This window comes from Boleophthalmus pectinirostris, unplaced genomic scaffold, assembly GCF_026225935.1.
Source record: "Boleophthalmus pectinirostris isolate CB_2022bp ecotype Guang Dong unplaced genomic scaffold, ASM2622593v1 HiC_scaffold_20, whole genome shotgun sequence".
In the NCBI taxonomy this organism is placed as follows: Eukaryota; Metazoa; Chordata; class Actinopteri; order Gobiiformes; family Gobiidae; genus Boleophthalmus; species Boleophthalmus pectinirostris.
In genome coordinates this window covers 29,533,453-29,545,907 of record NW_026571153.1, presented here as the reverse complement: position 1 = coordinate 29,545,907, position 12,455 = coordinate 29,533,453, and positions in this window count along the sequence as shown.

The following is a 12,455-nucleotide window of genomic DNA, read 5'->3' as shown; positions in this document are numbered from 1 at the left end:
AAAATATTATTGATAGAAGAGGAAGAGACACGTCCACACAGCAGGATTTAGTCCTGTTAAATCCTGTTTTAGTCCTGTTTTAGTCCTGGTTTAGTCCTGGTTTAGACCTGGTTTAGATCTAGTTTAGACCTGCTTTAGTTTCCAGGCAATGAGTGGAATTACTGAAAAAAAAAAAAAAAAAAAAAAAAAGGGGGGGGATATAGCCCAAAATATGAAAACGGGAAAATACCACCGTGTAATCCATTTATTTCAACAAAGTAACTGTAATCCAATTACCACTCACTGAAACAGTAACTGTAACTGAATACAGTTACTCATAATTTGTACTCTGATTACGTAACTCTGGTACATGTAATCTGTTACTCCCCAACACTGATCGTGGCCCATGTATCGAGGTATGTATCGTATCGGCAACTTCTTTAATGATACCCAGCCCTATTTACTACTGCTCCTCTGGGTCCTCGTCCTCCCGTATCATCATTTTAAAATATGAAGTATCAGCTCTAAACACTTTATTTATCAATCATTGGTCTGCAGAAATGTATTTGAAACAGAAGCTTTTGCACGTTCACTTTAACAAGTATTCAGAACTGTTTTAGGAATACTATCTAAGCGCTAAAGAGTCTCTAACTAGCATGCCAATAAGCACTTAGTTCGTGGCTAATATGTGGCACCTGTGTATAGTCGAGGTAAATAAATACAGTATATAGGTTTGCCAGTTGGTTGCACTTTTAAGTGTATCAGCCTTAAATCTCCAGAAGAGACCCAACTAGCTGAAGATCATTTGGGGAAGATCTGCCCTGCATATCGGCCAAAAATATATCGACCCAAAAATATCACAGAGCTTCCTGGCCGTCAGTTTCTTTGGATTCTAAACGATCAGTGTCAGCTTTAACTTCTTGGGTTCTTTTTAAAGACGATGCAGTAAAGTGTACTAACCTTCTTGACATGTTTCGGCTGCTGCTGCAAGTCATCTTCAGAACTGTCATCAGCTGTTGTTACTTCCTGTGGTCAGTCTGATGGACCTGCAGGTCGCTCAGACTGACCACGCCTCCCGTCGCCCGGTGTCTCTGGAGGAGGGTGTCCCAGGTGTGTGAAAGGAGGAACGCGCCGTCATCACGGTTAATGCTGTCCGTGCCTCGTTTCCTGATTTCAATGGCCTCCTTGATCCAGCGTTTGAACTTGTTGTTTTCCGATCCAATGACCCGAGCCCCGTCCCAATCCATAATGTGGTTGTTCCTTTTACAGTGTCTGATATGGCGGATTTTAGGTTTTCCTGTTCTGCTTTATCTTTTTGTGTTCTGGTGAGTCTCCCTGACGTTTCCTTTTCGCATTCCTTTTGGTGTTCCTTTTTTCGGATGTGAAATGCCCGGCCTGTTTCCCCTATGTATGATTTATTGCATGATTTGCATTGAATTTCGTATGTGGCGTTGCATTTTTGTTGTTGTGGGATTTTGTCCTTGGGGTGTACGAGTTGTTGGTGGAGTTTTGTGTCTGGTTTTACTACAGTGCTTATGTTGTGTTTGTTCATGGCTCTCTGGATGGGTTCAGTTATACCTCTAATGTATTATGACTGTATTTTTCTGGTCCCAAGAACCCAACAAGTTAAAGGATATAAGAAGACAAAATGAACATCATTGGCTTGATCAGTGTCAGCACCGGCCATGGGAAACTCAGTGTCTAGTGCAGTGCTGACCGTGTCACCGAAATGTCATTCAGTCAGACCTTTTCTACAACATGGACTTTCCAGAGTTTTTAACCATGTTGTAGCTGTTCCTCTTCTCTGAACTTGGAGTGATTTGCACATGTTTGAGTGAACTTTAATCACATATTTTCGCCGCTCATCACTCTTTTTCAGTGCAACCTGCACGTCAGTGTCTGCGTACACTGGTGTATGAATGTGCGCGTGTGAAGGGGTGAGTGGTTCTTTGTTGTAAAGTGCTTTGAGCCTTGAAGGTGGAAAAGCGTTGTATAAAAATGGGAAAAGTGTTGTCTTGCATTTACCATGTACCATTTTTCTCCAGTTTTATATTCTCAACTGGTGAGACACATAGGATTCAGCAGTCATTTTGGTCCAAATGTAAAAAAAAAAAAAACTCTTTCCAGTCTTTCGATAGGAGGGGTCGGTGCTTTGTTGTGATGAGCACAGTTTTCTAAAGGCTGCCACACACTACAGGAGAATTTGCCTGATTTTGGCTGTGATTTGCTTCTCCCTGAGTACAGGGAGGCGTGACCCAGCTTTGTGTCTTTGCGTGTGATTTTGAAGCCGCTGCTCTCCTCATGTGTTGGAGTCAGATCGTAACTGTAGCAGAGCGGTGTATTTTTGTGGACTAAATGTAGCAAAATTACCAACAATACCACCTGGTGATACCAGGGCTCAGTATTTTTCCCACACACTGTAGACACACAGGTTCACTGACTGAATATGGCATGAGACTTGAATCTACTTTACACTGAATTTATTATCCATTTTTGCAAGGGGTTAACAAAAAACACAAATCCTCGACCAGTCCAGAACGTTGATTGTCTATTGTCCATTTGGGTCACGTGGCCCTGTTTACTTGGGATTACCTTAGGACCATTACCACAGTCAGTATCATGTCTTGCAGTCGTGCTTCCCACAAGGCAAAGATTCCAGAGAGTGAGACCTTTCACCAAGAGAACAGAGCAGGTACACAGAAAAAAGAGAGAGGGGAGGCTTTTTGCTAGCAGGAGCCTAGATATACCAAGTTACATTTAACATAAAATACACATTTGACGAACAGAGACACAAAATAAATCATAGCCACATACTGAATAACCATGACAGGTTGGCTCCACCAGCGTGTGACGTCAGCAGTTGGAGTTCGGTAGCGCCCTTTTTTATAGGCGGATTTGTGACTCATAAACCCAATACTATTACATAACCACCAAAACATCAACAGCACCACGGAATCAGACAATAAAACAGAGGGCAGAGCAGTGATGGACACAGAGGCGCAAGATACAAACTCAGGAAATGGTGAAAATAATTATTACTCACCTCTTGTAAAGTTGTAAATTTAAACCACAGCATCTCTTCCACATTATCCATAGAAACTGTCCTGACATCCAGTCCACAAAACAGCGCTGTGAATCCAGTTTGAAGCGTTTTTTTTTTTTTTTTTTTTTTAAGTGAAAAGGTGGGAGTAGTTCCTTACGTGTGTGATAGTGACTCTACTTCCTGTGGACTTTATCTCCAGCCTTCTGTGCATTAAAATCCTGTATTTGAAGTTTTGTGCCACATTTCACAACACAGTTTTGTCTTGTGTCTAAACTAGAAGTGCAGAGCTCTGATCTTTTGAACACTTAACAGTCTTAGAGTGAGTGGTTTTATTGTAGACATGAAACAGCTGACGTGGTCACGCTCACAACTTTATATCCTGTGTTCTGCAGTAATATCCCCCTGTAGTCTTTGCGATCAGAGATTTTAGGTCTCATAAGATTCTTCTCGTATCTGTGGCGTGTGCTTTTTGTCGCATGTTTTAAAATCATTTAAGACACACTAAGACACACGCCTTAACGCGGAACTCAGTGGATTTGTTCTTTTTATTAAGTCGTTTTAGATTAATCTTGTGATTTCAAATGTATAAATTATAACATAATGATTCACAGGTGTCAGAGATTAGCACTATAGAACAAAGAAACAGTGAAATATTTTCCAGATAAACCTAAGGAAGTCAAAAATACTACAATCTAGATTCATATATACACAAATATTTAACGACAATATAACATTTTCACACAATTAAAAGGTACAAAAGGAGATTGTGCATATCACAGGCCTTCAAATCCACTGCCCATCCATGACCACCCTGGCGACAATTGTGCATTCTGTGGGGAAGTGTCTCCAGCCCAGAAGGATGCTGGGTGTTGCCATGGTAACAGGGCACAGAGAGTGGGGAAAAGAGGGGATTCAGGTCTGTCAATATGTTACCAGGCAACAGGCTGCGACGCCGCACACTCCTCACCTGTGGAAGCTCCGGAGGGAGAGGGACCGGCGCCTTTTCAGCACAAAGAAGCACGCAGCAGCCACACGCGGCAGCTTAAAGGAGCTACACCGCTTTTTTGTACAGTGCTCAAAACGGGAAAAGCACAACTAGATCATCTGAAAGAGTCTGCAGTGGTCCAGAGTATTTCCTCACTCACCTTCTGAACATTCTGAACATCATAATTATGCACCATGATGAGTTTATAAGAGCTTTTCACACATTTCAGAGATCAACAACTGGCATTTTAAAACGTTTTAATTAGTAGTAATGTAACGATACAATACCTGTACCAGATATCGGTGCAACGATTTTTAACATATTTTTGGATTGGATATTGGTTTCAAGGTATCAGTTCAGCCAATATCGAAATTTAATCTGTAATAATTTGATTTACTGACTCAAAACAAACATTTTTCTTTTTTTTCTGTTCTTTAATGACTTTCAATTATATATAACAGCTATATTACGATTACATTTGGATCTTTTGGGGTTTTTTTGTATGTTGTTTGTGTATAAGCAGTGTTGGGAAGTAACTGAATACATGTACCAACAATACGGAATTCTATTTTTCAGTAACTGTATTCCGGTACAGTTACTTTTTCATTTGGTGGTATTCAGAGTACAGTTACTTGCCTTAAATGAAAAGAATACATGACAGTACCTCATCGAGTTAATTTGGCACTGAGCTGCACAGTGTTAGTGAGAAAACACAAAAAAAAAAATATAATAATACAAATTTAAGATGTATGTAATTATTTGTCTAATATAATGTAAAAAGTGTCAAAGTATTCCAAGTATTCAGAATACAGTGCTCTGATTGGACTATATATCAGAATACATTACAAAATACATTATAAAGCAGGTATTCAGTACTTTGTAACTAAATACATACTCAAAGTATTTTTCCCGTCACTATGTATACTGTAAGTGAATAAATTATGTTTTCAGTCTCTGGCCTTGTATTGGTTAATATCGGGTATCGACAGAGACTTAAAGGGCCCATCTCATGCAAAATCAACTTTTCAGAGTTTTCTACCTTCTAACAGTGATGTGTGGGCCTTGTATTTGTCGCCAAAGTGGTTTTTAGATTGATTCAGCTTTTTGTTTTTAACAAATTGCACCCTCCCACGTGACAATGAACTAAAGCTGCTACAACGATGACCCGGCACATACACCTATGACATGTTTGACATAGCAGAAAGCACTTCACACCCGCCCCCTCCCCCACACCACCACCTCCTCCCCGCCTCATTGTTCTACACTGCAGTGTACACGATATAATAAGTTTATCTACTAGTGTTTATTAATACTTTACCAATCAGTAATGTTCAGTTGATGTGGACTCGGTGCTTGAGCTTCGTGCACCTCAAAGTCCTCTTCCAATTCCGGGTCCAACACATGCGGCTGAACGCGCTGTATCTCCATGATGAATAAAAGTTTATTCCTGCCGCTATCAGGGTGCACGCCTGGAGCGGCTCACTCAGAGCCTGCCAAATGGAACAAACAAATTCACCTTTATGAATGTTAGCCTCGGTGAGCTTCATTTGACTTGAGCTGAACGCTATGGGTGACATTACTTAGTTCAGTTCTTTATACAGTGTTTTTTACTGAAAATAAATTGCCCTACAAAGGCAAAAGACCTTAACTTGCCAGAGTGTAAAATTGAGAAAAATGACTTCAGCGTTTCTGTTTAGTCCAGACAAAAGTATAACAGGTAGAGCTCCCAAAATTTGACAACTAGTTCCTATAAAGAAGAAATACTTGAAAAATATTGACCCTTATTTGTCAGTCCCTGCTTTTGTATCATGAGCCAGTATAGAATGTACAGTATGAATAAATACACAAAATACTTTCACATTAAAGATAATTTCGGTATAACTGAATACGGAGGTATATTTATTGAATGTGTTAAGACTCTGTGCCAACGGCAACAAAAAGAAGGAGGCGAGAGGTTGGATTTTAAAATAAAATTTACAGTATTTATGAACTAATTCACAAACAAAACATACACTGTTACTGTCTTTTGCCTTCGTACGACTCCTTATTTCTGGCTCATAATACAAAGACAGAGAACAAAGGGTCAAAGGTCAATTTTGAACTCAGTATTTTTCACGATATTTATTCACATGATAAAGGAGGTCTCACATACAAACAAAATTACATGAACTCATTTTGGACCAATCATGATGTTACAGCGTTCTGCCTTTGTAGGGCAGTAAAGTATAGAGTAATAGTATTAAATATGTGAAATAAAGGGAAGTAGTATGAATAAAATGTATGTTTATTTTTGTCTGTTGTGTCTTACATTGTCTCATGGCGTTCATTGTGTCTCATGTGTTTTCTTTTCATATTAGTGTCTTTAATAACCTAAAGGGCAAACCACGAGATGACAGCTGGAGCAGGCTTGTCCTCTCTCAGTGGAATAGACACTACTTTCTCAGTATATTCAGTGTTGGGAAGGTTACTTTTAAAATGGATTCCCCTACAGATTACAGATTACATACCCCAAAATGTAGTTTGTAAAGTAATCCATTAAGTAATTTAAGGTGAGTAAAGTAATCTGAATACTTTGGATTACTTGATATTGTCATGCTTTTTAAAACTACATGAATGTAACAACCACATCCTGAAAATTCTTGTTTGTTCTCTTCAAATTGTCTGTTGAGCCCAAATCTCCATGAATAAGCAACATTTTGCTGTAGAGAAACAAAGACCAGGATATATTAACATAAGATGTTTTGTCTGTTAAAAGAAAATAAAAAGCCCAGACTTTCCTTAAACATATTAAAAATATTATTGATAGAGAAATGATTTTTATATGAGATCACTGCTGCCTGAAATTATGTCCACCTACTGTTAGTGTCATATAGTTTAGACCTGGTTTAGTCCTGGTTTTAGTCCTAGTTAAGTCCTGATTTAGACCTGATTTAGACCTGGTTTAGACCTGGTTTAGACCTGGTTTAGTCCTGGTTTAGACCTGATTTAGTCCTGGATTTAGACCTGGTTTAGACCTGGTTTAGTCCTGGTTTAGACCTGGTTTAGACCTGGTTTAGTCCTGGTTTAGTCCTGGTTTAGTCCTAGTTTAGACCTGGTTTAGTTCTGGTTTTAGATCCTGGTTTAGCCCAAAATGTGAAAACAGGAAAATACCGCCATGTAATCCATTTATTTCAACAAAGTAACTGTAATCCAGTGACTACTCATGGAAATAGTAACTGTAACTGAATACAGTTACTCATCATTTGTACTGATTACATAGCGCTGGTACATGAAATCTGTTATCTGTGTCGTGGAGAGCGGTTGGGGATGACGTGGTGACTGTTGGAGGTTCACTTTATCCGGAGAAAACATGCAAATCCGTCTTCTTTTTCCATAACACGCTAGCTGTTATCAGTAGGGTTTTTTCGCGCATATAGGCTAAGACTTTGTTTCCACTATCTAATCTCTCCATCAGAGCTATAGGCTATTCAAATGAGACTATAACTGAAGTCAAGTTTTAACAGTAACAGGCTGTAGTGTGTGTGTACAGGCTAAAAACTAAATGTACTGAAACAGGCGGACAAGCGTTAGCATAACATGTAGCAATGATAGCTTCTGACAACTCAAAATGTACGCGTTTACTTAGAGTGACCGTGTTTTCAAAATCAAAAACTGGGACACGCCCGGTTTGGAGTGGCTGGTAATAATAATATTGTGAAATAGAAAATAGAAATGAAAATTGTTCGGCCCATTCATGAACATGTGAGTTAGAATAGTCGTATTTTCTTTGTGGTTTGGTCATTTTAAATCAGCTTTTCTGTATTTTACCTCAATAAATGACACTTTATGCCTCTCTTTACTGTTGGCAGGGATCAGGTTGGTCAAAAATAGGGACAACTGGGACATTTTTTGTGTAAGACTGGGACAAATCACTGCTGAGACAAGGGACACAGGGCTCAAAACTGGGACTGTCCCGGGTAAATAGGGGCTTCTGGTCACCCAAGGTTTACTTCTCTGTATATGCCTAATAAAGGGACAGCTCAGAAGTTTGGACATAGGGCCTCATTTCCTAGTGACCCAGAGTACTGTACATGTGTGAAGACACTTTTTGAAATATTCCATCCAGTCCTTGTATTTGGAGAGGTCGCTGGTGCTAGGCTAGTGCATGTCAATGGCCACAGTTATCCTGCCACTAAAAACAGTCTTACCCACTCCACAAAACACCCAAAGTAAATCTATTATTACCCCAGACTGTCCATGTGAATGTCTGTGTCAATAGAAAAAAATTTGAAGTAAAATCAACCTTGCATTTGAGGGATTTCTGTCTGAGCAGCAGCAGTGAGTTGTACTTCCTGATAGAAAGCTCAGCGAACTGATATCACCTGGCACCAACTGGCTCTGTAATAGTTTGTTTACCTGCGGTTGCCATAGTGACACATAGCGCACATGAAGAAGCCTGTTCTGGTTATGGTCACGTTCATATCATCATAACTACAGCAAAGTAAAATTCTGCTGCTGCTGAGAAAATAGTCCCTGAGCACGCGATGATTCATGTGATACAAGATTAATTTTACTTGTAAAATTATTCTATCGACACAGACATTCACATTGACAGTCTGGTGTAATAATAGATTTGCTTCGGGTGTTTTGTGGAGTGGGTAAGACTGTTTTTAGTAGCAGACTAACTATGGCCCTTGACATGCACTAGCCTAGCACCAACAACCTCTCCAAATACAAGGACTGGATGGATTATCTCAAAAAGTGTCTTCACATATCTACAGTACTCTGGCTCACTAGGAAATGAGAATGTCCAAAATTCTGAACTGTCCCTTTAAAGTGATTCTGATGATTCTCAATTTTCAATTTTGACTTCATTTGCTGTGACAGTACCTGTTGTAAATATAAATTATAGTTTTACAGCAATTAAGAAAAAAAAAATTGTGAAGAAAAGTTGAAAAATGAGTTGAAAATTACATGATGTATAGAGAGTTCTATTTTTGAGAGTTACACTTTTTAGGAAAATTCTCTCCAACTTTTTTCCCCCTCCAGTATTACACATTTAACATTATTTCAACAAAATACAGGTGTTTTCTTAAAGGTGCACTTTGTAACTTCAGCTTGTCCCTATGGTAATGTTCCACAGTATGGCATTAAACACCTATATCTTGTATTTATTCAATTACAGGTGTTTGTATTTTTCAAAAACATGCATTATTTCTGTGAGCGAACCCACTTCTCCACAGATCTGACCTGTAACTTGGCCTGGTGATGTGGCCTGCTTGTCTCCATGGAGATAGTTAAATTAAATGTGACACTGTTGAACATTTCAGGAAGAAACAACATGTAATTACGCTTTTTTCAGACTATAAGTGGCACTTTTTTTCATGGTTTGGGTGTTTCCTGTGACTTTTACTCAGGTGCAGCTTATGTATTAAAATGTTCACAGTAACAGTTGTGAGAGGTTCTAGTCTTGTGTGTGAGTATCTGCTGCTCCTGTTCCTCCTGTACCACTGTCACTTCACTCTACTGCACATGTCTCCTGCAGAAAGAGCCTCTGTCCTGTCTGTATCATGTCAGTCGATCGCACCATTACTTCTGTCCTACTGAAATTAAACAAACTTGCAAAGACAACTGCGAAGACTGAACACAAATGCTCCCACAAAGAAAATCATATTTTGCAGATTACACGCTGCAAGTAATGAAACGAGCAGCAGAAAGAAAGTTTGGAGTGAGTGAGAAACTTGTGACACCGGGAGGATGCACCATGATACTTTCCTGAAGTCACTGGATGGATGGACAAAGCCTGGACTTCAGTGACACTGAAACCATCCTGTCGGGATTCAGAAAGACCCGAATAATTCTAACTGGAACTGATGCTGAATCTGACGACAGCTGCACAGAAGAGGAAGCGGCGCTCTGTTTACCTGCGGAGGTTGAGGCCAAGTTGCTCAGAAGTGACACTGAGGATGAAGAATTGAATGGATTTAGTGATTTGGAGTGAGATGGAGAGTTTGGTAAACTTGTTCTGTTCTGTTGTTTATGTTATAGTTTATCTGAAGAACTGTTCATATGTGACGTTAACAGTCTGTTGTTCTCTCTTCTATTGTTTTTACTAGAACTTGACTTTACACAGGAAATGTCGGTTCCTGGTCTCTGATTTTATTAAGTAAATTTCCCCCAGAAAATGTGCCTTATATATCTTTTTTTTCTTCTTCATTACACATTTTTTGGTTGGTGTGACTTACAGTTTAAAAAAATAAAGTAAATATGTGGCAGACCCTCTACCAGAAAGGTTACACAGTGCACCTTTACATTTCATTTCATTAATTTCTTTGTAGATTAGAGAAGTTTTGGTCCTGTGCACAACATAAACTGTATATATAAATGGACAAAGCTAACCCTGTGTTCCAAATAAGAAGTGAACATTGGGGTGCTTCTGGCTCCATTGACTCTGGCTCTAATTCAGTTTTGTAACTTATTGCTGCTGTGTCTGTACTTTTACTTAAGTAACAAAATTGAGTACTTCATCCAGCACTAGCTATAGGTGAGTTTCATTGTTGACAAAAGCACGCGTTGCATGCTGGGAATTATTTTGGTCGGCGGCAAGAAACACTAATTCAACATGACGGACAGAGAAAGCACGTAAAGGGTATTGATCCCGGTTATTTATCCACTCTAACGGCAGAGGACCCAAGACCATTTGACCAGAAATTGGTCATAAGCATCGATGGAGCCAAATCACCCTTTTCAACCCCGACAAAAGGTGGACCAAACCAAATTTCTGGTCAGAATCGGCAACTACCTGGCCAAAGATTCACTTCAGCGATATCCACAATGACTTGGTGGAAACTCCTGGGCCATTCACAGCAGAAAAGATGAAAATCTCCAAGAGTCTCGATGTGTTGTTGAACTTGTTGGAGTTCAAGGTTTGTTAGGATCTTCTACGTTTGCTCTGCGAATGTTTGAAAGCTGTTTAATTCACCGTTAGTGGTTCTTTTCACTCAGAATACGAAAAAGACATTTTCCTTCTTCCGCGCTTCTATTTGTGCATCCGATAATGCAGCAGGAATTTACCATTATCAGGGATAAATACGCGAAGTTACACACTGTGTTTGACCGCTACCGTGTTTCTTGTTTCCGACCAAAATATTTCCCAGCATGCAACACGGGCTTTTAATAACAATGACGTCAGCTGAAACTTGCCTATATAGAACATGTGCTGCTAACGTACGCAAATGTCAAACTCTAAAGAATACGTTCAGCCAACTACCCTAACTACTATTATTGTAACTTTATCAAACTTTATTGTCAAGTGTCTTTTCACACAGTTTCACGACAATGTCTTTATAACAGCAAATGATCCAGAAAAGAGGCTAAATAATGATTAGCATTTCTTGTAGCTTAGCATTAGCTCGTACGCGTCTGTAAGTGTCCATGAAGGTGATAGTGACGGCACGCTAAACAGTAATTACACACTTCAAATCTGATTCTATCCAAATAAAAAGGCTTCACAGCACAATGACAGAGCTCATTAAAAACAGTCATTTTAGACAATAGACTATTCCACATTCAGCAACTTCTTTGTATGAGCTCATTCTTGGAGCTTTAAGGCGCTCTACCTCATTATTCCTGCAGAGTTAGTTCATTTTAAAAGGTTAGCCGCTCCGAACTTCTTTCTCACTTTCCTTATGCATTCTGAGCATCCTAATTATTCACCACGTTGAGTTTATAAGAGCTTTTCACAACTTTCAGAAGTGAGTGCTGACAACTTTCACACTTCACGCTCACACTCAACGTAATAAACAGACCTTTATCACAACGGATTTCTATTTGCTTCACCGCTTCACTGGCACAGAGTTCACAGACACGGAGATCATACACAGTCTTTGTATGACGAGAAGAATGTTTGTGTACCATATTTTCCACACTATAGGACACTCTGGATTATAAGGCGCATTAAACGAAACACAACAGTTAGATAAGTCAGTCAAACTTTATTTAACGCGTTCACAATAACTCTCATGTAAACGTAAAAAAAAAAATACTGTCTGAGACGCTAAATTGTTAGAGTATTCACAATAACTCATCATTGTTCAAACAGTTGGATGATTATGGCGTCCAGCAGTAGAGTTAGTGTGGTTACTGTTCCCTGGCAGTTCAGTGATGATTCTGGTCTTGGTGAAAGCTCGGACCACAGTTGATCCTGATCCTTAGCCCAGGCGTCCACGATCCGTTGGCAAATCGTGGCGTAAGTCGCTTGACGCTGTCTCTCTGTCTTGGTGAATGTGTGTTCTCCTTCTCTCATCCACTGCTCCCACGCACTTTAATTTTATAAAGTTGAGTTTAAAGTCGGCATTGTAAGTGTGTCTCTTGACAGGTGCATTTTGATATGAAAAGTATTACTCCATGATGCTCCTGACTACGGGAGCCGTAATGCTGCAAGTGGTGCGGCTTTGTAGTTTACTAAAG